The sequence below is a fragment of the Dipteris shenzhenensis genome, chromosome 11 (assembly GCF_047967505.1).
Source record: "Dipteris shenzhenensis isolate YYH24624 ecotype China chromosome 11, Dip_SZ_1.0, whole genome shotgun sequence".
Lineage (NCBI taxonomy): Eukaryota > Viridiplantae > Streptophyta > Polypodiopsida > Gleicheniales > Dipteridaceae > Dipteris > Dipteris shenzhenensis.
This window is the reverse complement of record NC_141606.1, coordinates 29,568,941-29,592,607: the sequence shown is the minus strand read 5'-3', so window position 1 is coordinate 29,592,607 and position 23,667 is coordinate 29,568,941.

The following is a 23,667-nucleotide window of genomic DNA, read 5'->3' as shown; positions in this document are numbered from 1 at the left end:
TACTTTATATTGATTGGAAACTTCGGGTACACTTAAAAGACATACCTAGTAGGTTATTTGATGCTCTCCTTAGTGGGCATTATATAGGAATGATTTTAGACCCATCTTGAGTATTGGATTATTTTGATGGAGAGGCATAAGGTAGGGACTAGAAATCCCATGATCTACCATGATAATGCCTTGTGCAGGATTATGCCCTATGTATGTCCAATGAAGGAAATGGCATTTCTCAATTGACGCAAAACATCCCTTAACCTCGAGAAGGCTTTGGTGCCTCAAGATACCAAGAGGATTAGCACATAGCTGTTGTGTCATTTACTCCATAGTGGGGTAAGTAATGGACCTGATGGAGGAGGACCTTACCACCACATTTGATGCTAATTTGAATGAGAGAGTCACCACATGCCCATAGCCTTTTCCCCCCTTCTTCTATCTTAGAATGCATGCTTCTCCTCTTCTTCCTGGCACCCAAACTCTTGGCCTCCCCTTCCCTATACTGTGAGCATGGAGACCTTGGAGAACTCTTGGCCATTGGAGACCTTGGAGACTTGGAGCTCACGAGGACATGCAAAATTGAAGCAACATCCTAACCAGGTTGGAGTCTTATTTTAAGCCTCCCTCATGACCATGGGCTTGTCTCCTACTAATTGTGTGGCTCCTTTTGTTGGTAGCGTAATGCAACTGAGCAAGGGAGCATAACATTTTCCCCTTTAGGACACTGGCATTCATCTAGCTCAGCCTTCATGTAGCGCGGTTTCCAGTATGGAGTCTCTACATTTCCTTGCACTTGTCTTCCTCTACTAGCTGTAATGCCCACTAACAAAAAATTCCTCTGGCAAAAAGGCTAGGGTCACTACATCTATGCACTTGAGAGAGTTTCTCCAGGTACTCTTTCTCCCAGGCTTAGTGTTATGGATAAGCACCAAAATGCTATGCACCCTGAATGGACACACATGTATATTATAGTCGCGTTGCGAGCTATTGTCTGTCTGACAAGAAAAGCTCTGGCTTGTATTCTCGAACACCTTGAAGGAAGAAAAGCCATGTGGAGTCTGCCATTTATTTTTCATGTTGAATGACCCACTTTTTTCCTGCTAGTCTGAATCTTTGTGGAAAACACTTACCAGACATTGTGTATTCGTGTGTATATGCTTCCCTAGAATTATTGATAGTAAGCCACTTCTTTACAGCTAATCACAACCTCATCTAATGCTTATGCTTATTTCATAAGCAAGTGGGAATCGATTCCAATAGAAATTACCAAGCCAGATTGTAGTGGCTATGTTTTGACTATGTGATTGCCAGGCTGTGGCCATCTAACTATAGAACTGACACCCTTCTACACTTAGAGGTGACTCAAAGGCTACTAGAGAACTCTATGAGTTCTTCATGTAGTAAGAGACAATTTACTTACGATTTGCCCTGGCAGTGAGCTACCAGCTATGGAGACACGAAAAGCTATAGAAATAGTCAGGTTACATGAGCTTTTGCTAGTATACATGGAGCACAAACACTAGCTATAAATTAACACATAGACAAGTGATGGTTGGTCCCTTTGAAGGGTTTTCTTTCCAATTCTTTAATGTTGAACAATCTAGAACTCTGTGTGCATGTTTCAAAGAGATACGAGTAAACTTGACGAAGCATGCCAATTATTTATCCCCACAAAAGATACACTTTGTCTACACTATTGTGAGTGGGATTACTAGTGAGGCTCCTCCTGGGCATTGACATGGCCATGCACTTGGGCTTGGTTAGAGCGATGCCCCCTGGGGCTAGTTGAAACAGAACAACAGAGCCAAGATCCCTTTAGAGCATATGTATGTAGGTGCTTCTCCACAAGGGATTGGAGAGCAACAGTATGACTTATAGGTTGATTACATGCAAGCATTTATCAGATTTTTTGCCAGGCATATAGATGAAGATAAACTAAACCTTGGAAGACTGGTTAACCTGAGTTGGCTAATTGAGAAGATTGACTCTTTGGTCAATAGAGAGATAGAAATGCCTTGAACCATTGCCTCCCTTCGATGATAGAAAACATATGATAAATATGCTAGAAGGACTTGTGATTTCGATATCAAACATATTTGATGGGATATTTCATTTGATAATGGTTACTAGAAATTCCTTTGCTTTATCTTTTGTATATGGATGACTAGGCTGACCTTTTTGACTTGGTACTGTTGGGGAGTCCTTTTAATTAGCCCTCTTATATGGAATTAGTAAATTATAAGGGAAAGAGCCCCTAAGATGAGATATTATGCCTTGATATGGATTGGACATTTAGCTATGGACATTATATACTGAAAGGAAACCCTTGCTTCCAGTCATAGTATGATTTCCTAAAATAGGAGGACATATTTTTATCTTGTCCAAGTTGATGACCTATTGGAACACGATATTTCATTATCATTGCTACTTAAATTTCCATGCATAGCCTACATTTAGGGGCTGGTATTCTAGGAAGTTTCTTGCCTTTGGATGGAAAGAATAGTGTATGAATAAAGAGGGCATTGAGGGAATTCTTTTTGAATTACTCCAAGGATTCCTTTGGAATAATGTAGGAAGAAATATTACATTGGAAAATTCCTTTGCTCTAGGGAGTATTTTGTCTTTAAGAACAACGAATAATGTATGACTACAAGTTACATTTGGAATTTTATGCCATGGAAAGTTGCTTGCACTTTTCACTCTTGTATATGAAAATAAAAAAGAATTGGAATTTTAGGGATGAAACTTTGTTACTTGACCGTTTAGGGCTTTATGGAAAAAGCTCTACTGAATCAAGAAGCATTCATAGTTTATTTATTTCCCAGATTTTCTTTTGGAGATATGACTAGCAACACCTCATTACTTGAATAGAAGGATGTAAACATAGAAAGAGTTTCCTTTTATTGAATGTGGGAATTGTTTTACAAGTTTCTCGTGGACAAATTAACTCTAATCTAGTGCTTGGGTGACACTTGCATTTGTTAATTTTTTGCAATATTTGAGGATTTATGATCCTTTCTATACGGTCTCTATGATTAGTGCTTGGATGGTGGAGCTAAGAAAATTGAAGTATGACCTCTCTATTATAAAGAGGCTTTGATTACAAATTTTATGAGGCCAACCTTGGATCTATGGAAGATACAAATATGCCAAGGATTGAGTGGGTTCCCTTTTACAACACAAGCTCCTTTTGGAGACTGTACCATTAAAGGGAGTCTTCTATTTCTTACTAGTACTTTATGGAACTTTTCAAAATGTTAAATAAATGCCAACCTTTGTTCTATTCTATAAGAAGGCCATGATTCGATTAATGCAAATCTAGATAGAGTGACAAGGATAACAAATGTGTGCCGGCATTGAAGCCTAGCTTCCACAGCATGAATAAATTGTTCTAACTTTCATTATGTTGTGATGGTGCCAGGTGAGTTGGCACACCTCTCCATCGGATTTGAAAAGTAGAATCTTGGGCATGACATTGCAGAAGAAGACATTGGCAACTGGAGGAATACACTTGAGAGAGAGAGAGATATAGTGCTCTCGACCTTGTTATGCACCCTTACATGATTATATATATTTGCAATTTAAGAAGTTGAAAGTAAACTACCTTGCAACTTGCTTAATTTGAGAATTGTCTTATGGCTTTCACCATGGTAATAATTGACAAAACGTTATTTTCTTGGGTTCACGATTAGAAATGCAGCTAGAGTAATTAAATGGATTTCTCTTTTCTTGAGGATTATCTCTAGACTCTACTGCGCCTTGTAGTACTAAAGTAAATGTGAACATAGCCTTGATAAAGCAATGGCTGCCAAGGGTCTTTCAAAGCATTGACTAAGAGCATGGATTAGTGGAGATTTAGATTCATTGAAATAATAGGTAACACACACACACACACACACACACACACATCCCCTTGCCTTGCCCTCCCCACAATTGAAAAGGGTTTTAACATTCAGGATGACCATATGATGTGGGATATATTTTTATTGCCATGGGTAATTGACACATCTCAATATACTTGGGCTACCAGGGATGACTTAGCTTTAGTAGACTATGCTTACTTTTAGCCCTTGCAAGACTATTCCCACATGTGGTGAAGGGGTTGCATCGTCCATTTAGGCCCATATAATGGAGAATATGGGAAGGGTGGTGCCTTGTATATCATGATCAGATGCCAGGACATAATTGAAGTCCTGAATTCATGTTAAAATAGGAGTTCATCCATTCATACATTTTACCCTATTTAGCCTTCTTAACCTTCTCTAATTAATTCTTTTTTTAATTAATTACATATTTTTCCATTTATATTATATATATATTATAATCATTCTCTCTCTCTCTCTCTCTCTCTCTTTTACTCCTATATATATTTAAATATATATTTATACATGTTTAAGAAAGACCTTGGAGAAGTTTTTAATACCCTACTGTGTGCCTTCTATTTGGTAGGTTCCTTCTTATATTCTTCTTATGTTTTTGTTTATGTACATATATAGCTATTTAATTATTTAAATAAGGCATTCTTTAACCTTTTATATTATTTACTACCTCATTTTTTTCATTCTTGGTCTTGAGCCCTCCTTGCCTTCAACCTTTTCTTTTTGATTAATTAATTTATTTGATTTTCCTTCTTAATTTCCTTGCTAGTTTACCTTTAAACCCTTCCCGTTTTCATCTTTAGTTGGTCTCTCTATCTTATAGCCTTTAACCATTTAATATTTTTCCTTTACATTTATATGTATGATTACTTACTTATTTGAGTTCATTGAAATGTTCATCTCCCTCACGATCTTATATTAAAAATTATTTGTTTTTTAATAAAAAGTTTTCTTGTTCCTTCTTATAATGTTCCTAGAGCTTGTGCTTTCCTCAATTCATTCAATTATGTTTTTTCCCTTATTAATTCAATTACTTTATTCTAAAATTTTACTTTATTCTTCCTTACTTTGTGCTTGTATTAATGGATTTGCTTTATGTATTGCATTTAATAATAATAATTATCTACTTTTTTCCCTCTTTCTTTTACTTTAATAATTTGTTCCTTTAAAGGAGGATGCGGACTTACCCTTTATTTAACTTGTTTAACTCAATTAGTGCAAGAGGGTGTGGACTACCCCCCTCATCTAATTTTTAAAAAAAGGGTGTGGACTACCCCCCTTGTGCTCTCTGGTTATGCCTTAATCAATGGCCTAATTAAATTTGTACATTTTTTCAAAATATTTAGAAGTATGTAAACTGTTAATGGAACTCATTTACATATTTGGAAATATGATATTTTATATGCTAGAATCTAGAAGTTTGTGCCATTACTTGGTAAAGTAATAACAAGCCAGGGAGCACATGCATTACCTGTCTACCCAAATCAAGCTATATTGTTCTAACATATGGTTTATCTGGATGGTGGTAGGTGAATAAGAGTTATTGTTTTGTCTTGTTTTTTGCTTCATAGATGTAGTTTAAGTAGTGTAGAACACCCCACAACACTCAAAGAGGGAACAAAAACTTAAAAATGTCCAGAAATCATCATCTAAATGTTGGCAAATTGTGTGAACAATGACAAATTGTTATCCCGCCAACCCAAAGGGATAGGTCCCTATCCCCCCGATTGCTGACACCTAGCCCACCTAACTAGTTAATTACTTGCTAGAGAGTTTATGCCATGGGCTAGGCAACTATCCCCCCGACTTCTATCTCACCGACTCGCTGGCTTAAGGCTATATCTCGTCGATCGACCTAGTGAGCTATCCTGTCGACTACTGCTATCCTACTGAGGCACCTATCCTACTGTGACTGGTATCCCAACTACCCAAAGGGGTACTTAGTTATACCACTAGCCATGTGTCAGTAGAACCTCCGAACCCATCGATCGGAGGGATACCAGGCTATCCTGCCACTGACTGAGCAAATATCTACCCTATCTTGTCTACCTGGAGGGATAGAGGGTTGACCCCCCGAATCAGAGGGATAGATCTTGGAGCATGAATTTCAAAAAGGAAATTGATGAATTAAAAAAAAAGCAGGATGTGTGCTTAGCAGGAACCAGATACATGCACTTGAGGTGTGGCCCGAAGAGCCTGAGCCTAAGGATAGTGATTCTATCATCGTCTGGCCACCTTGCAGCCCAACTTCGAATAAAAAAGAATAGGGAATCGCATCCCTAGTTCATGTTTCTTGATTGGGCCTAGACAGAGTGAACCATCTAACTCAGATGAGGTGATCAGCCTAGACGAAGAAATGGGAGAACCTTCAAACTTGAGAGCCCTAGAGGCCCCTCACACAAGCTCGACATGAGCCCACTCTCGCACCCTCTGTGGCCTTCAAACTTGAGAGCCTCGGAAGCACCTCACACAAGCTTGGCACAATCCCATTCTCCAGCACCCTCTCTGGCCTCTTGCCTAAGAGACACCTTTACTAATATGTTCAGATGGTTGGGACACAAGGAGTCCATAGGCCTAGAAAACCGTTTTGCGAACTAGGAAAGAGAGAGGGAGAATAAACAAAAATATGTCTCTATACCACCATTGGATGCTGAGGCCATGTTTGTGGATTCAAGACCCGCTTGGTAACATAGATTCATACCCCTTCTATGATGACGAGACTAGTAGCTCAGAGACTAGTACGGCCCTCAAACCCCCTATGTCCCAGAGAACCCAAGACCTAGAAACAAACACACCTTCTAAGACGGTCCCTCTTTTAGACCTCAAACCTTCCAAGCCCCCCTAAACCTTTGCAATGTGGCCATAGGCTATGATGTGCCCTACAAAGCCCCCTTTCTAGGCCTATGCAAGGAATAATTACACAGTGTGTATGGCCACCAATTTACACTACAAGGCCCATAGTGATGCAGACTCTGTTGGCACCCCAATTCGTTCTATTAGACAATGCTATGTAAATCCTAGTGGAAGCGCTAGGAAGGGGGGCAACTCCACCCCCAATATTCCCAACGAGGGGTCTAAATCCCTCCAGGAGTAGACCCATTCCCATCTCTAGACTAAATGACAAAACTTTTAGGTGAAGGAGATTCGGTCTCCCATGTGGAGCGATTTGAGAAGATATGTAAGGCCTTCGGTGCTCATGGAGACTTGGAAATGGTAAACGCCTTTGGCCTTAGCCTAAACGGTAAGGCAAGCCAATGGTATAGAGCTCTTAACCCCAAGAGAAGATCTATTGGGAGACATTATGCAAAGCATTCATTGTAGGTTTTGCCCCCACTGGCCCTAAGTGGAGCCCAATAAACCCACTTTATGAGGTGAAGTAGAAGGAAAGCGAGTCTCTATGAGCCTATATCACTAGGATAAAACACCTTAACTCTTGTTGCAAGACTCATGAGAGGATGAGCAACACGCAGTTACTACCATGCTTCCTCAAAGGGTTAGCAGATCCAAGGCTTCATGATCATTTGTTTGCCATGAACCCCTCATCCTTCAAGCTCTGTAGCAAGGTGGCTATACACCTAAATGAACATGATGGACAACGCACAAAAGGATAAATCCATGGCCCCCTTTGAAGTGTCGCATACGGCAAGGTCTTCCATGATGGAGCCCACAAAGGAAGAAGACATGGGACTTAAGAGCTTGAATATGGGAGAATTGGCCTCCAACTCAATAAGCCAACTAGGCCAATAATGGAAGGCTGGGGCATCCATGGAAGCCCCTAGTGAACCCCACCTATTTCCTAGGAGAGATGATGTGTGGTGTGGGGTATGCAAACGGTAACCATCTCTCTAATGAGTGTCCGTGCCTAAGGGCAAGGCAATGGTCACTCTACTATGCACATTGTGCTAGATGGGTCATGTAGTTAACATGACCCCCTTCCTTGTCTCAATCTAGTCCCCTGGATCATGCAAATGTGATAGTTGTTGATGAAGATCATTCCTTTTGTGCACTTGTGTGAAATTTTCTCATTTGAAATGCTTCATAGTTCGTCATTGGATATTTTGTTATGGATTCTGTTGTAATTGGCATGGCATGGCATGAGTGTTTGCAATGTCTAGACATTGTGTGGATGGATTGGAGCTGAGTACTTGTGACCTTTCAAAGAAAGAGGAAAAAAAATGACAATATAAGGTGTAAGTTAGTAGGAAAAAGGTGTTAGTGTTAGCAAAGTGATCAAAGTGCATTCTCATGCTCCTCCTTAAGTGATTTGAGTGGGACTTGTATTGGATTCTCATCAGACTATGTCTTTGACTTGCCTTGTTTGTAAGTCCAAAGTTTTGCATGAAATTTTTCTTATTTTTGTGCTTTGAAGTTCTTTCAAAATCCATTTTATCAATTATATTTCATTAAGGGCTTGATTGGAAGTATTTGAGCCCAATAAGATTGTGGCACCATCTAGAGCTTTATTTGTATGAGTCATCAAATCAAGAGGGGTTTGGTAATACATCATACAAACTCCTAAAATGAGGACTATGGCTGAAGATGTGTAGTGCATTTTGGGTTCTAGGAAAGTCCTCTAAATTAAACAAATATTACATTGGGAGGCTCAAATGGTTAAGTGGGTACTAGTGTTAAGCATAAAAAAGAAGAAGAATAAGAAGAAATAAAAAGTGGAGGGAGAGTTTGAATCAGCTAATGAAGGGTGGGGTTGGTAAATGAAAGTGAAAAAAAATCTTTGAGGATCACAAGAAACTCATCCAGACCTCTTTTTGTGTCATCAAATTCACCCTACAATCAAACTTATTCTATAGATCTATTGGGGTAGGATCGATTGTTGTTCTATATGTGGAGGATTGCCTTGGGATACCGAGTGTTGATGTGTCTTTGACTAGCCGTAGACCCTTTGTTGATAAAGATTTTCATTTCATGGTAGCACTATTTCATTAAGGTCTCTGATATCTTCTATTGTAGAAGGTTCTTGTGTTCTACTCCATTTTTAGGAGCAGGTAATTGTGGGTTGATTGCTACAGATTTGGACAGAATGCCACACTGAAAGAGTGGTTTTGTATTTCCTTTTGAGAAAACCCATCAAGGCCTTGAACTATCATTGCCTTGCCATTTGTGGACCTTGTGGTAGGTTCTTGTGTTACTACTGCCTTTTTAAGAGCAAGTTCTTGTGTAGCTACTGCTCGTGAAGGCTTGGCTGTTGGTTTTGTAGACTCAAAACTTTTAGGTCACTCCAACTTTTGTGGCTCTATAGGGGGGAAGTTTACCATGATACAAGCATGAGAAGGTGGGTTTCCTTGTCGATAACACTTAGGGATCCACATTGCCATCGTAAGATCCTTGAGCTTGTAGTAGCTCCTTCTTGATCCCATCTTTCATCTTCTAGTCTATTCAACTTCCATTCTCTCACCATAATAAGGTGAGATATGTTCTCTATAGCAAATGTGAGTAGGACTACAGTGTCTCAGAGATGATCTTCTATTTTTCCTGAGCCCAAGTTGCTTCTGAGAAAGTTGCCAGTGTGAAAATAAATTTTCACTATCATTGGAAGGTTCTTCTCTAACTTCCACTATGTCTGGCATGGTCGGTGTGACATGTGTAGCTGTCACAAAGCTTGATGTTGAATTTCTCATCCATTTTCCTCCTTTGCCTTAGTTTAGCATTATCAATGGCCTAGCATTTCATTCTTGCCACTTTGGCTTTAAATTCCTTTTCCCAATAGATAACTTAAAGGGGGGTAAGAGGACCGTAGTATCTTTTAATTTGCTACTGTTGAGGTAGTTGTCCATCTCGTCTAGTGTTGCTATCCTACATGCACCTTGTGGAGTATCTCCACTACATGATAGGGACCCATGCCCTTGTATTTAAGTTTTGCTTCATGTTTCAAACGTTATAAAGGAGTGGCAAGTATCCTTTGTTGAGGTCTTTTTTTATAAGTTTGCGATTGAACCAATTTTTGCATCTAGCCTTTTCAACCTCAAGGCAATACATGGCTTGCAATCCTGTTTCATTGAGCCTCTCAAGTTCTATTTAGGTGCTCGACTAGGGCATTCTTAGTAAGCCTTTCCCTCACTGAAATGCGCAGGCTAGGTACCACATACTCCATCAGCATAACTGCCTCTACCCCGAAGGCTAAAATGAAGGGGGTGTAGTTGCCACTTTATATCATGGTACACCCATAGTGCTACAATGAGTTTGTGCTCCTAGTATGTGTGATTGCCTTTGGCTATGCAGGCAATTATTGTGCAACAATATTTTTTTGATCTCGGCTAAGCCTTTGGCTTGTGGGTAGTAAGGCATGGATTTTCGATGGATAATCAGAAACTCGCTGGTTAGGATTTCTATAGTCTTGTTGAAGAAATGGGTTCCTCGATCAATGATGAGCTCCAAGGTACATATGAACCTTGTAATTACATGTTCATACAAGAACTTGGCTATGGAACTTGCATCAGCCTTTTTTGTGGCCTTGGCTTCCACCCATTTGGTAAAATAGTTGGTGGCCAGGGGATGATATATCTAGCCCCTGTTACCTTAGTTGTGCTGGGTTTATTGGGCCAGTGAAGTTTACACTCCATTTTTTGAATGGTTGGTCTGTTAAGATTTTGTGTGAACGGCATTTTGTGGGGTGACAAAATGTTGTTCACACAAAATACCTTAGTTGTGTTGGGCTTATCGGGCCGGTGAAGTTTAGAACCCATTTTTTGAATGGCTTGCCCTATGGGGGATTTTGGCTCAGTAGGGATCACACCCTTTGATGAACTCAACCAAATCTCCAAAGAGTGTAGGCCACCAGAAACCTACTTGTAGCACCTTTTGCATTGTAATTTCTGCAATTGTGTAGTGGCCACAGGCTATGTTTGAGTGTGCCTCTTCTAGCACATCTACGTTCTCATCCTCCCTCACACACCTATGCATAATGCCATCCTTCTCCATGTGGTATAGTTGTCTTGCAATTAGTGGGTAGGCTGTAGCATCCTTGATCAGCTTATGGGGCCTTTCTTTAATGAGGGGCTTGTCAGCTGGGAACCCATTAGCAAGAAAGTGGCATATCTCTGCTACACATTCTGGAATTATATGAATTAAGAACAGGAAGGTCATCCTCTACTTTAGTTGGGGGTTCCTCGTTAGGTATTCTGGAGAGATAGTCTGCCAAGATGTGGGTCTTCCCTTTACAAATCGCGATAATAAAGTCAAATTTGAGGAGAATCAGATTCCATCTAGTTATGCACCCAGTCATACATGGCTTGTTTACCAAATATAGTAGTTCCTGGTGATCTACAAAGAACACAAACTTGTTTGCCAATAAGTGGTGTCTAAACTTTTTAACTGCATACACCATGGCAAGGCCTTCTTGCTCATCAGTGGTGGTATAATTAATCTCAACATCATTTGGCTGCCCGCTAGCAAAGTACAGGGGGTGGTCTAAATTGTGTTCCCCTGGTTGTGCTAACACACACCCTATGGCATAATTAGGGGCATGAATGTGGACATGTAATATCAAATCCTAGTCCATTGCCCTTAGCATGGGTGTTTTGGCCAATGCTAACTTGAGGGTGTCAAAATCCTTCCTACACTCCTCGGTCCAATCAAACATCACTAGGAGTTTGTATAGCAGCCTGGCTGTACAAAAATGGCCCATGAAGTGCTGCATTCCTTTTACATTGGTGGGTGGGGAAAGCGCCAAAATGAGCTTGATCTTATTATAATGTGTGGAGATACCATACTTGGACACTATGTGCCTGAGAATCACTCCATGCTTTACCCAAAATTGACGGTTTATGGGGAGATTTGGTATATCTACATCTCTCAAAGAACAGTCATAGATACTTAAGATGACCATTCCACTTAGAATCCACGCACATGTCATCTAAGAAGACCTCTAGGAAGTCTCTTAGATCATATTTAAATGAGGTGATCATCAATGATCGTTGTGCTGGAATGAGGTTGGAGCATTGGTGAGTCCAAAGATCATCACTCTAGAGGAGAAGACTCCCCATTCCATGGAAAATGCCATTTTTGCTAATCTTCTAGGGTGATGGATACCTAGTTATAACCTGAGAACCTATCTAGGAAGCTATAGGCTTCCTTCTTAGACACCCTCTCTAGCACGTGTTTTATAAAGGGCAGGGGTAATGATCTCACCTTGTGGCATCATTGAACTTCTTGAGGTCTACACATACTGTCTTGCCATTCTTTTTCAGGAGCATCAAAATCGATGACACCCAATCCATATGCTCAATCTCATAGATGAATTCCGCATCTAAGTGTGTGTGTATTTCTTCCCTTACTATAAGTGCATACTTGGGATTCATAGGTAAGGGCGCTCCCTTATTGGCCTAGAATCATCCAACATGGGGATGGTGTGCCGAACAACTTTTGTTGGCACACCCTTCATATCGGTGTATTTCCAAAAGTGGTCCTTGTACTCAAGAGGAGGGAAATGAGGGCTCTCTCCTCTTTGGTGATGTCGTTGACTATGTAAACAGGTTGCAGTTTGACCCCCTCGGGTGCTAGGTTAACTTCCTTCACTTTGGCAGGGCCATCATATCCTTTGAAGCCACCTTCTTCTTGTGTTGTTCACTTGGCTTGTTCACTTGGCTTGTAGCAGGGAGGGACTTGCTGCCTCAAGTCTTTGCCTCAAGTCTTCCTTATCATTGTCTCCTTACTCTTGGTTGGCTTCTTGTAGCTCTTGGATTTACGGAGTTTCGAACCCAAAGGCAGCTCCCTCATTATTATTATGGAGCCATGGGAGCTATAACTTTGCTCAAACGAGATCCCCATTTGGAGGAGAACTCATGGTGGTGAGTGGTAGCGAGCACTACATACATCAATCAGTGAATGCCTGACTTTACTTTGACTTCCCCCGTCCTCACCTCATGGAGTTTGAACATGTTGAACATTTGGAGGGGTGCTACCACTCTTTGTTCTTCTAGTTGGGAAGACTATTCTCTCTGGGACATCTATGGTCACCAAGATATGCATCTAATTATGGGAAAACTCTAGCTTAGGGAGGGGGGAATACCAATGCTCATCCTCTTCCTTGTCATCGCTCCCCACTTCGCATGCTTAGACCACTTTCAAGGATGATGTCCTCTTTGTAGGGTCAAATTCTACAGTAAATAGGTCTCTTGATCGAGGGTGTGGGCCTTATAGGTTTGAAGGTCCACCTGCATAGCTTGCTCATCATGGTGTAAATAATATTGTTTGAGTTCCATTCATGTACCGAACCTAACATATGTAGGAATGGCCAACCTTGGATCTGTTTGTAACCAGGCTGCTAATTGAAATTCATCACTGTGAATCTGACACTCCCAGGGGTTCGGCCATTTCGCCACGGCGAGCTACACCACCAGGTTGGTGCATACTAGGGGAGGCTTTCCCCACTTCTCCCAACTCTCCTTAGTGCATACACGCATGCCAACTCTGCCCTCTAGTATGGCTTCTACCTTTTGGTTTTGAAAGGATGTGGGGATCACGGCATTAGTTTCATCACCCTCGAAGTATTGGCCAAGTTTGTTTATGGAAACCTTGGGATGGTTTTGGCTCTCTTCATGTGGTGGGTTGTCCTCGAGGCTGGTAGGATCATGAGCCAAGATTTTCCCATTCATCCAATCAGTGAGGTCATGCTAGAGGGTGGGATTCATCCAATCAGTGAGGTCGTGCTGGAGGGTGGGATTCCCTTGTAGCAATGGTGCGATGGGCATTTTAACCTCTATGGAGAGGAAAGCCGCTAACTCTACAATGTCATGGGGTTCATTGGAAGGTTCTCGACCAATCGACAATGGCTCTTCAAAGCCATAGAAGGTTGCATCATCATCCTCCCTTAGACTCTGCAATATTGGGCCCGTGTCAAACATTCTATGCATTAAATCAGGACCCTTTGTCATAGTGGGACTATGCTAAAAATAGGTCCAATAGCCAGGTCAAAGGGATAACTTGCTCTCCCCCCAACCTAGTGTCATAGCCTATTAATCCCTTGACTCGATGGCTTGGCTCCATATCCCTTTGACATGGAGGGATAGACCCCTATCCCGTCGGCCTATAAACTCCTTGCTACCCCCCTGACTTTGAGATCCCCTCGGATGGTATCCCTTTGACCCGACGCTATACAGAGTTACACCGTCGGCCACATGTACTCATAGAGCCATCCCCTCGACCATTATCCCACTGACTTGGCGGGATGAGCCCCTATCCCACAAACCCGGTGGCATGAGCTAACCCTCCGGTCATAGGGATAACCCTTCCTATAAAGACATGCACTACCCCCCTGGCCGGCGCCATATAAAAAAGGCACAGGTTTTGCCAAAATTTGCACAGCCCCCCCCCTCCCCATCTTCCAATTGCCTTCTTAGCCTCTAAAACCCACTAAAAAGAACTCTAAATCTATAGATTCCCACATCACAAAATTACCCTCTATCTTCAAAATGAACCTAGATAATGATGATTTCCAGGAGTTAGATAACAAACTAGGCCTCACCTCTGCTCCTCAATCTCAAGCTCAGGCCACTCCCTCCGTGTCCATCAAAATGCCCTTCGACATCCAAGAGCAGGAACTATAAGGGGATGCAGAAACATCCACCACCCCTACCCCCCGACCATTCAAGAAGAGAACACAAGGAACACCGGAAGTGGTCCCAACTCAAATGGAGATCAAAGCAGTCCGATCCCTAGACCATTCACCCCTTGAAGAGCAATGGCTCCAAGAAATCAACGGATGTGCCATCCGCTCATGCTACTACTACCAGGGTGAGGACTACGCATACTAGCAATGGCCTATAGTGACTTACAACACCAAAGGATCTAGCTCTACCTACTCTGAACTAGTCTCAAGCCCATGGCCGACAAACTCCCATGTGGCATCGACATGAATTTGCAGGGAGAATTCCTCTTGACATACGATGCAACACCAGGGGCACATGTAGAGCAAAGGTATAAGTAACGGGCAAGCTGCCACATGGCATGGAGGAGATATCCCACATGTGAGCAAGAATATGGATGTAAGTATCCACACCTATAAAAGGGAGGTTCATTTGAAGTAATATCAATCAAGCACTTTGCACTATCTCAAGATTTTTTTAATGAGTCCAAGCTAATCTATCTTGGAACCTAATTGACTTGAGGTACATGTCATGAGCACTCTCTTCATCATGTTTGCACTTAGGTTGCATCCTCCTTAGATTAGTGTTGTATCAGGATGTTGTTTCAGTGACTAGGAGAGTACGACCCTCACTTTGTCATGGTATCAGAGCATAGGTTTAGCTCTCCTAGTTTAGCTCATTAGTAGTTCATTGAGTTCATTGTGAGCTTGAGTGTTTCTTGCTAAGAGAGATTTTCTGTCCCCATTGTTCTTGTGAAAAAAATGATAGGGAGAGGATCAGAATGTGCTTCTTGGGCCTCCATAGCTCTACTCCTAAGTGCCTTAAAGCTCAAGGACAACGACCTCCAAAGTGCGTGTAGCTTAAGCCACACCCAAGGACTCTATAGCTCATAGCGTGCCTCGGCCACGCTTCAACAAACCCTTCAATGGCCAAAGCAGCACACCATAGCTCCTATGCTTCATCGGTCCTTCTCCATAGCCAACCTCGCATGATGACTTTTCTGCACGGACGGTTGCCCACAACAGTCTCTTGAGACACCAGCAACACCTTCTTCATCGACTTAACAGAGCAAGCCTCTCACGAAACGGCAGACAACGCTCTTGGCGGTTCCTTGTATAACCTCTGAAACTCCAGCCCACTCACTGATGAGACAAGTAGTTCATAAAGCGATCGAGCATCCAACGTGAGCCCAACGTGCCCATGACCTTCAACACCAGCAACTCTAAGCCTCACAGGCTAGCCCAGAATGCTCACCAATAGCCTTCTCAAGTAGCTCCAGCAGCTTCAACAACCATCAAGCAAACACCCAGCCTTCTTTGTCAACCGGCTCAACGACCAAGAAACAAATCCAAGGCAAGCTCCAGCCATGAGAGCTCCAGCGATGAGGCCTCCAGCACGCTCCAACGAAGCAGTGCAATGTCAATGATGTTTCTCTGCATCACCATCTTCTTGAAGGTCTCAGACTTTGCAAAAAGACACGTGGCATTTTTTAAACCACCCCTAGTGAGATAGGGTTGGTTGAGTTATTTGGTTGGTTAGGTTAAAGTAACCTTGGTCAACAAGTGGATAAGGTTGGTTAACCCTAACTGTTCTCTAATTAATGGTGGAACTAACCCGGGTTACATAACCCTACTGGTTAACTTCATGACATGTAGCAATGCACAGTCACCAGTTGCCACCTAAGCACACAACTTCTTGCTAAGCACAGTGTGAGTGTAGCATGTGAACAGCTTGTGCCACATCATCAATGGCCCCTTTTTTATCAAAACTTTAACAAGCCGTAACTTCCAATCCAGGAAGAATTTGGACACGCTCCAAAAAGAAAAAGTGATCGTCTTTTTGAGCTCTACGTGCTTGTCAAGTCAAAATCATTGTTAGCAATTAGACACTGTCATTGAAGCAAAATAAAGCTCATGGTAAGACCTTTGCAGCAAATGGAAAAGCAACGCATGAATGCAAAAAAAAAAAAAAAAGCCAAAAGCTCAAGTGCATGAGATGACCATAGCGAAAAGCATGGCATCCACACAAAAAGCATTAAGGCACATGGAAGAACAAAGCATCATGCATCAAGCTACGTCAAGCAAAGAAGTGAACGCCATTGACATGAAGCATTGAAAAGTAAAATCCTTTCCACCTTTAGCCCATATGTTTGTAAATCAACCCTGACCACCTGAGAGTAGCTATGAAAGCACCCAGGGGAGGTTTTGTCTGACGGTAACTCGATCATGTTAAAGTCACCTCCAATCACCCATGAATCCACAATGGGGGCCCAGGAGAGCAAACTTAACCACCTTAGGTAGCAATGCAAGCACTAAGGGGAGGTGATGGAATGTAACTCACATCTGACCACCTTGGAGTAGCCAAAGGATCATGGCACCAGGGGGAGGTGTTGAGAATTGTGGTGCCATGAGCACATGTAGAGCAAAGGTATGAGTAAAGGGCAAGCTACCACATGGCATGGAGGAGATATCCCACATGTGAGCAAGCATATGGATGTAAGTACCCTCACTTATAAAAGGGAGGTTCATTTGAAGTAATATCAATCAAGCACTTTGCACTATCTCAAGATTCTCTTTATGAGTCCAAGCTAATCTATCGTGGAACCTAATTGACTTGAGGTACATGTCATGAGCACTCTCTTCCTCATGTTTGCACTTAGGTTGCATCCTCCTTAGATTAGTGTTGTATTAGGATGTTGTCTTAGTGACTAGGAGAGTACGATCCTTACTTTGTCATGTTCCACACATGAGCCACCTCAATGTGGCTCTAGTACACACGGCCTTCAACATTCCTATGGTTGGCAAGAAGTTTGTCATGAAAAAGAAGATGGACGACATGCTCACCCTCATCTGCACATATGAAAGGAAGAAAAATAAGGGGCGCATCAGCTTCATAGACATCTTGGATCCCCAATTGGACAAGCTTGCCAGGGTGGTGCAGTTGCCAACACAAGTCAAAACACACAGATCACCACCAGGCTATCATCCCCAACATGGCCACCTACTTAGCCTAGTTCCAAATCACAATTGGGCAGATAAATTTTTTACATAGATGAAGCAGGACTTATAGCACCACGAAAACCACCTCAAAAACCCAATGATTTATGTGCTGGTGCTCTATTACATGATCGAACATAGTCGCCCAAAGGATATGGCTTGCCCGACAAGGATACAGTGGTGCCCACTAAGGCCATCGAAGAAATTATTGTCCACCCCACTCCCAAGCCTAAGCTTTCTGAGGGAGAATGCTCCACGTCCCAGGAGGAAAGAACAAGATTGGAAGAGGCCAAAAAGCAGTTGGAAGAGGTGAGGGTCCAAAATTTCTTGCAACGCCAATTACATGTGGAAGCCCAACCAGAAGGCAACATGAAGCCTTGCGACAATGGGAAGTACATGAGACCCAGGTCCACTCCTTCAGGACCAGCTGAACATAGAGAGGGAACACAACCTCTTCCTCCGGCAAGAGCTCGATCGCCTGTAGAGAATACTTAGGAGCTCAGGTACTCCTCCCTCAAAGAACGGGAGCAGGACAAGTTTAGATTGTTATGGGAGGCCTCTTGCCAAATAGCCACATTCACTCTCACACCACACATGATCACAGAGAACCTACAAATGCAATTCGATGCACTAAGAGCATAGAATATTAATTATTACTTCAACCTCACCACATCACTACCCCCAATGCACACACTGCCATAGTCCACTGCCATTCAATTTACAGCCAAGTCGCCTAGAGCTCGACTGTCCCACTGACCTACAAACCCTAGTCTCTCTCCCAATTTTGCTAAAATTTCAAGCTTGGTGCTGCATCATCATCACGAAGTCTCAAAATTTTCCCCAAGACGAGGAAGTGATGCAGGTGGTGAAGCCCAAAGAATTAGGCACATGCATTTGCAAATCTGATCTCTTGTAAAGAGACATTGAATGGATGAAAACCCATGGCTGCCACTTGACTATCACCAAAAATTTTGACACTATACATGTGGCTTATCCAAAAGGTGTCACTGAAGTAGAGACCCAAGATGCGGTTACCTTTTTTATTCCACCACACCAACCCCCAAAACTCCTTTGTCGATCCTATCCCACTCCCGCCACCCCACACAAATCACCCTGATCACTCTTCATAGGCCTCTAACACATCACAACATGTTGCCTCCACCTCACAACACACTGCACAAGAGGCCTCCTAGACAATCTCCTCCTCTACTCCAGTGGATCTCCCCCAAGAGGAGCCTTAATACTCTACTATGCCCCATGGTCATTCTTATGACCCCAAACACTCTCATTGACGATGGGCTATAGGAGAAGGATACATTTCCAACAAATGATGATGTAGAGCTTCCTACAAAGAAATCCTCTCCAGCTAAACAATCTTGGGGTCTTCCAAAACATTTCCACAAGTGCTCGAATGCATCATTGGAAACACCAACTCGAAGGGTCACATCTCCATCTCTATGAAATTATGGAAGTTTGTCCCTTGACAAAATTAAGTGTCTAGACATTCCAAGAGTGGAGGGACAAAAACCCTCAACGCATGCGAGAAGGCTACCACTTAGACCGAAATGCCCCCGTCCTAGTCAATGACAAAGAAACTGGGTTGCAGCCAAACCAGAGGCCTCCATTTTTTAAGAAAGAGAAATTTTGGCAGTTCTACCACAATGCCCCACTTGAACACCGCATCCACCCACTATACATGCCAATGGAAAGGCGGTGGGACTCATCCAAATTTCGTGAGCTACAAGCGCAAGATTCTAATATAATATATAACTTCCCAAAGTTCAACTTTCCCAAGAATCTTACTCAACTGTGGCTCTGTCACCGACTTGAGGACTTCAACAAAACATACGTCTCTATCCCCGATGCAGCTGTTGTGGCGACTATCCATGTCAACCGCCTGATTATTATTCTCCTCTCGATGACGACCTTTTGAATCACAGCTACCCCATTGATGACAAGCCGCACAATCTCACCAATCAAATTTGTCTTTGATCCTGACACTAGCCCCTGGTAGTTTCAGGCCATTTGCATGTACCTCCGAGTTTGCAACTTTCAGGGTCATCCTATTTGGATGTATGAGGACATGCATGCTACCCACTTCTCGAAATATTGTCCTTACTTCACTTGAATTACAACCCGGAATCACAACCCGACCACTATGCCATAATCCAATCAATCCTTCCACCACGCTATTGCAATGAGGGCGGATCAGTAATAATAGGAAGGGGGCATGTTAACCCCATGGGTGCCATGCCTCGATATGAGAGTTGCTAGTAGAAGAGAGTGGGAGAGAATAGGTGAAAACATGCCTTGGTGCCGAATGGGCCCAAGAGCCTTTGTAAAAAGAGAGAGAGGGGTTCAAGAGAAAGGGTTAGCCTCCCTTTAAAAAGTGGCTTATATATAAGGACAAATTGTTGACTTTGGTCTTCATTGTGTATTGCAAACGTTTTGGAATATAAGCTCTCTCATTCTCTCCATTGTCTTGTAACTTGTTGAGTTGAGACTTCTTGCTTTTCCATTGTGGGGTGCCTTGTGATTGCCACTCAACCCTTCACTACCCCCCTCTCTTCCATACTCCCTCCCCTCCCTTCTCTTTCCTTCCTCCCTCCCTCCTCCTTTTTATCTCCTATGGAATCACAATCGAGTAGGAAATAGCGTGACATAAGTGATAGGTTCTGGCTTTGCAAAGCTCTCACGAGGAGTTGTTTGGTGGAGGAGTCTTCATGGGCATCTCTTCAAGATCCTAGCGACATGTGGATTCACCGCCGGACTACACATATCTTATGGTTACATATGTATTTATCTCATGGTTACAAATATTTTTTCCCTGGTAATAGCTTGCATGCAGCTCATTAGATCACTCAAAACTAGGTACCACCAAACGTGGTAAGCAGGTGGGGAAAGGGGATGAGGTTCTCTCTATCTCTGATGTTGATACAATGGGAGTTTCCACATGCTAAGAGATGAGAGCCAGGATTTTGTTGGTGAGGCTATTCAGGGGGAGTAATGCCTTGAGTTGGGATGTGGTACAACCCCTGTATTCAAGGCATGCTTGAGTACAAGACATTTGTGTGCCTCCCTTGACATAGCCAAGAGGCTAATCACATCATATGTTTTTCCCTTGATTGGTAGTAGGAAGCGAGGGAAGGAGGATAGTGCATCTATGGGTGATGATGATGTGAATATGAAAGCAGGGAATAATCCATTTGATAACTATGCACACCTTCTATCACATAGGAAAGTGTTTCATTAGCTTTATGGACACGTATATTGATCTTTTTGGATATTCACTTTGGCTTTGCATTTTGCTTGTGTCATATCATGTTGATTTTAATGAATGCATATGTCTATGTTCTTTCGCAAATTGGATGTAACTCAATGCTTTAGTGGTTGGACATGTACTTTGTATGAATGCATTGTAGTCTGAATGTGGGTGGTTCCATTGGTTTGGTTTTATGACGAAGTGTGTTATTGGTATACGTGTAAGCAAGAGCAAGGCCATGGTTGAAAATCCACAGCATGAGGAGTCTTGCCTGAACGGTGCCAATTGAGGTGGAGCATCTTCATTACTGATGATTGTGACTCTACTTGATTGGAGGTGGAGGTGTGGACCTCCACCTATTTTGTATTGTACTACTTTTGTGGAATCTATTTTAGATAGGGTCATATTTTATTTATGTTTTCTTCTAAATAGAGACATGTTTGGTGTTGCATACACCCTTCCTGAACTTATAATTCAATCACGTTCATATGATGTTGGAATTTCGACGCTCGAAATTTAAAGGACCAACCTCTTTCCTAAAACACATTGCAACTTGGATAGGCCTTGCTTTTTTTATGTCTATGATGGCATCTTAATAAATATGATCACAACAAAGGAGCCAAATTTATGTCACAACTTTGTAGTGTCCATGATGGAGTCTTGAAAATATGATGCTATCTTGAAAAATATGCTCGCTTCAAATGGATGAAGGTGACTTGAAAAATACGATCGCTTTGGGAGAGTCAACTATTGGATTTTTTTATCGTTCTTTGCAAGAGACCAAACATTTTCATCATGTAAATGTAATTGAAAAACCATTTTCATCTTCTTGATGTGGTTAAGAGGCTTCAAATTTAGTGATGGTGATGATGCATTTGTATGCCTATTTTGGTGGGTTTCGATTGGATTTGTCTTCCCTCATAAAATCTTGCTTCGAGGTTGGGCAAAGAGAAATCTCAAAGTGGATTTAATAACCTAGTTTCTTATTTTTTCTCTACCCATGGGATGCCATAGCTGGCATGTGAAACAAGAGACTTTGATTTATCCTTAACCAGATAAACTAGCATAAGAAACCATGAGCCTAGATTTATCCTAGAGACAATATGAGGCAATCCCTTGAGGGGGTTTGTTGGAATCAGGGTATTGCTCTCATATGCACAATGTGTGTGTCTCCTAGAATCGTCGTAGTGTGTGTGTGTGTGTTTAAAGTATTATGTACTATAGTTCATGTGTGCTTGTGTAATGTGGTATGTGATGAGTGGAGGGTGTGACTTTGGTTGGTGTGATGAGATATTCAATGAGTTTGATCTAGGCTCTTTTCTTTGACCTCCCATATGATGTCGCTATTCCATGTACTCAAGCCTACTTAAGCCTCACTCTACACATGAATAATATCTTGACTTGCATTGTGTTGATTCCTCTCTCAAGCTATGCTACTCTTAGCTATGATCTCCTATCTCACACCATAGTATGCTCCTACATCTACTTTGCATAGATGAGCTGAGATTGAAGAGGGAGAAGAGAGTGCCTAAGTATCACACATGCACAGTAGGCATGGAATGTGGAGGGACATATATAGTCTAGGGACCACCCTCCTACCCAAGCTTATGATCTATTAAAAGGGGAGGGACATATATAGTCCAAGGGCCACCCTCCTAACTTTGTGACCCCCAAGCTTGGTCTTTTGAATATGAGGAACATATATTGTCCAAGGGCCACCCTCCTACCTTTATGTCCTATAAGCTTGGTGTTTTGAAGGGTGGGCTGTTTGAATAAAGTGGGGACCTAGCTGATAACAACAATAGCAAGTCACTACCCCATGCAAGTTTGCGAACCTCAGGTGCTATAGATCTCCCATGTGGAAGAGGCATGCATGGCTCATAAGTGGCCATGCATGAGGGGTAGCGTGGTGTGGGGCTTCAAATCAACTAGTGTATATACCACACCATAAAAGCAATCCACATTAGAAAATACCAAACATATAAAGCTTGCCCCAAAATGGAAAGCTCACCAAGAAATATACCTCCCCCTAAAGTGGATCTGATGAATTAAATGGGGAGAGATGGAAGCACAAATTTTAACCTAACATCCATGGGCTATGTTTGACAACTCATACGCTTCTGCAATGGACAAAATGGCATGTTATTTGTATGACTCTAGGTATGTATAAAATCTTGGGTGTGCATGGGGATGACTTATTAATTAGGAGATTCACAATGTTTCATCCAATTGTTTTGGTAATGTGTAAGAATTTATCATTATTGTAGCTTACAATAGAAAACATGAGGATGAAACTAGTTAGACACTATTTTGAAACATGCTGAAAAATACAATGGGTGAATTATGGCCAATGCTAATTTTTATGGGTTCATGGTTCATGATGCTCAAACCATTTAAATAGTTATAAGGATAGTGCAAAATTGGAACCCTGGGTAACACTTAGACGAATGAGAAAGATCTTATCTCTATATCAGCATACTAAAAAAATTTCAAGAAAGCACTATAATAAGAATAGATAACAATGTGTGAATCATGGAGAACGTGTCAGACAAATGATGATGCGCTCGCCCAAAGTAGGATAGCACCAAATTGGTGGAGGGGAGGATCTATGAAGAAATTAGAAGATGTATCCACTCTAGATAGTTGGTTTTCTTAGCGGGAATTGATAGTAGCACATTGGGAATCGATAATAGCACATGGTGGGAATCGATAGTAGCACATTAGGGAAATCTCACGTCCATGGTATGCCATATATCGTTGGTGTATCTATAGTAGCACAATGGGGAAATCTCATATGCCATATATCGTTTATTATCAAGTTAATTATGACATATATGTGTTAGTGACTTTATGTAGGTGGTATGTAAGGAAGTTGGCTCATAGGAAAAGGGTTTTAGAAGAAGATCATATTTTATGATGCAGGTGTCTTAGATATG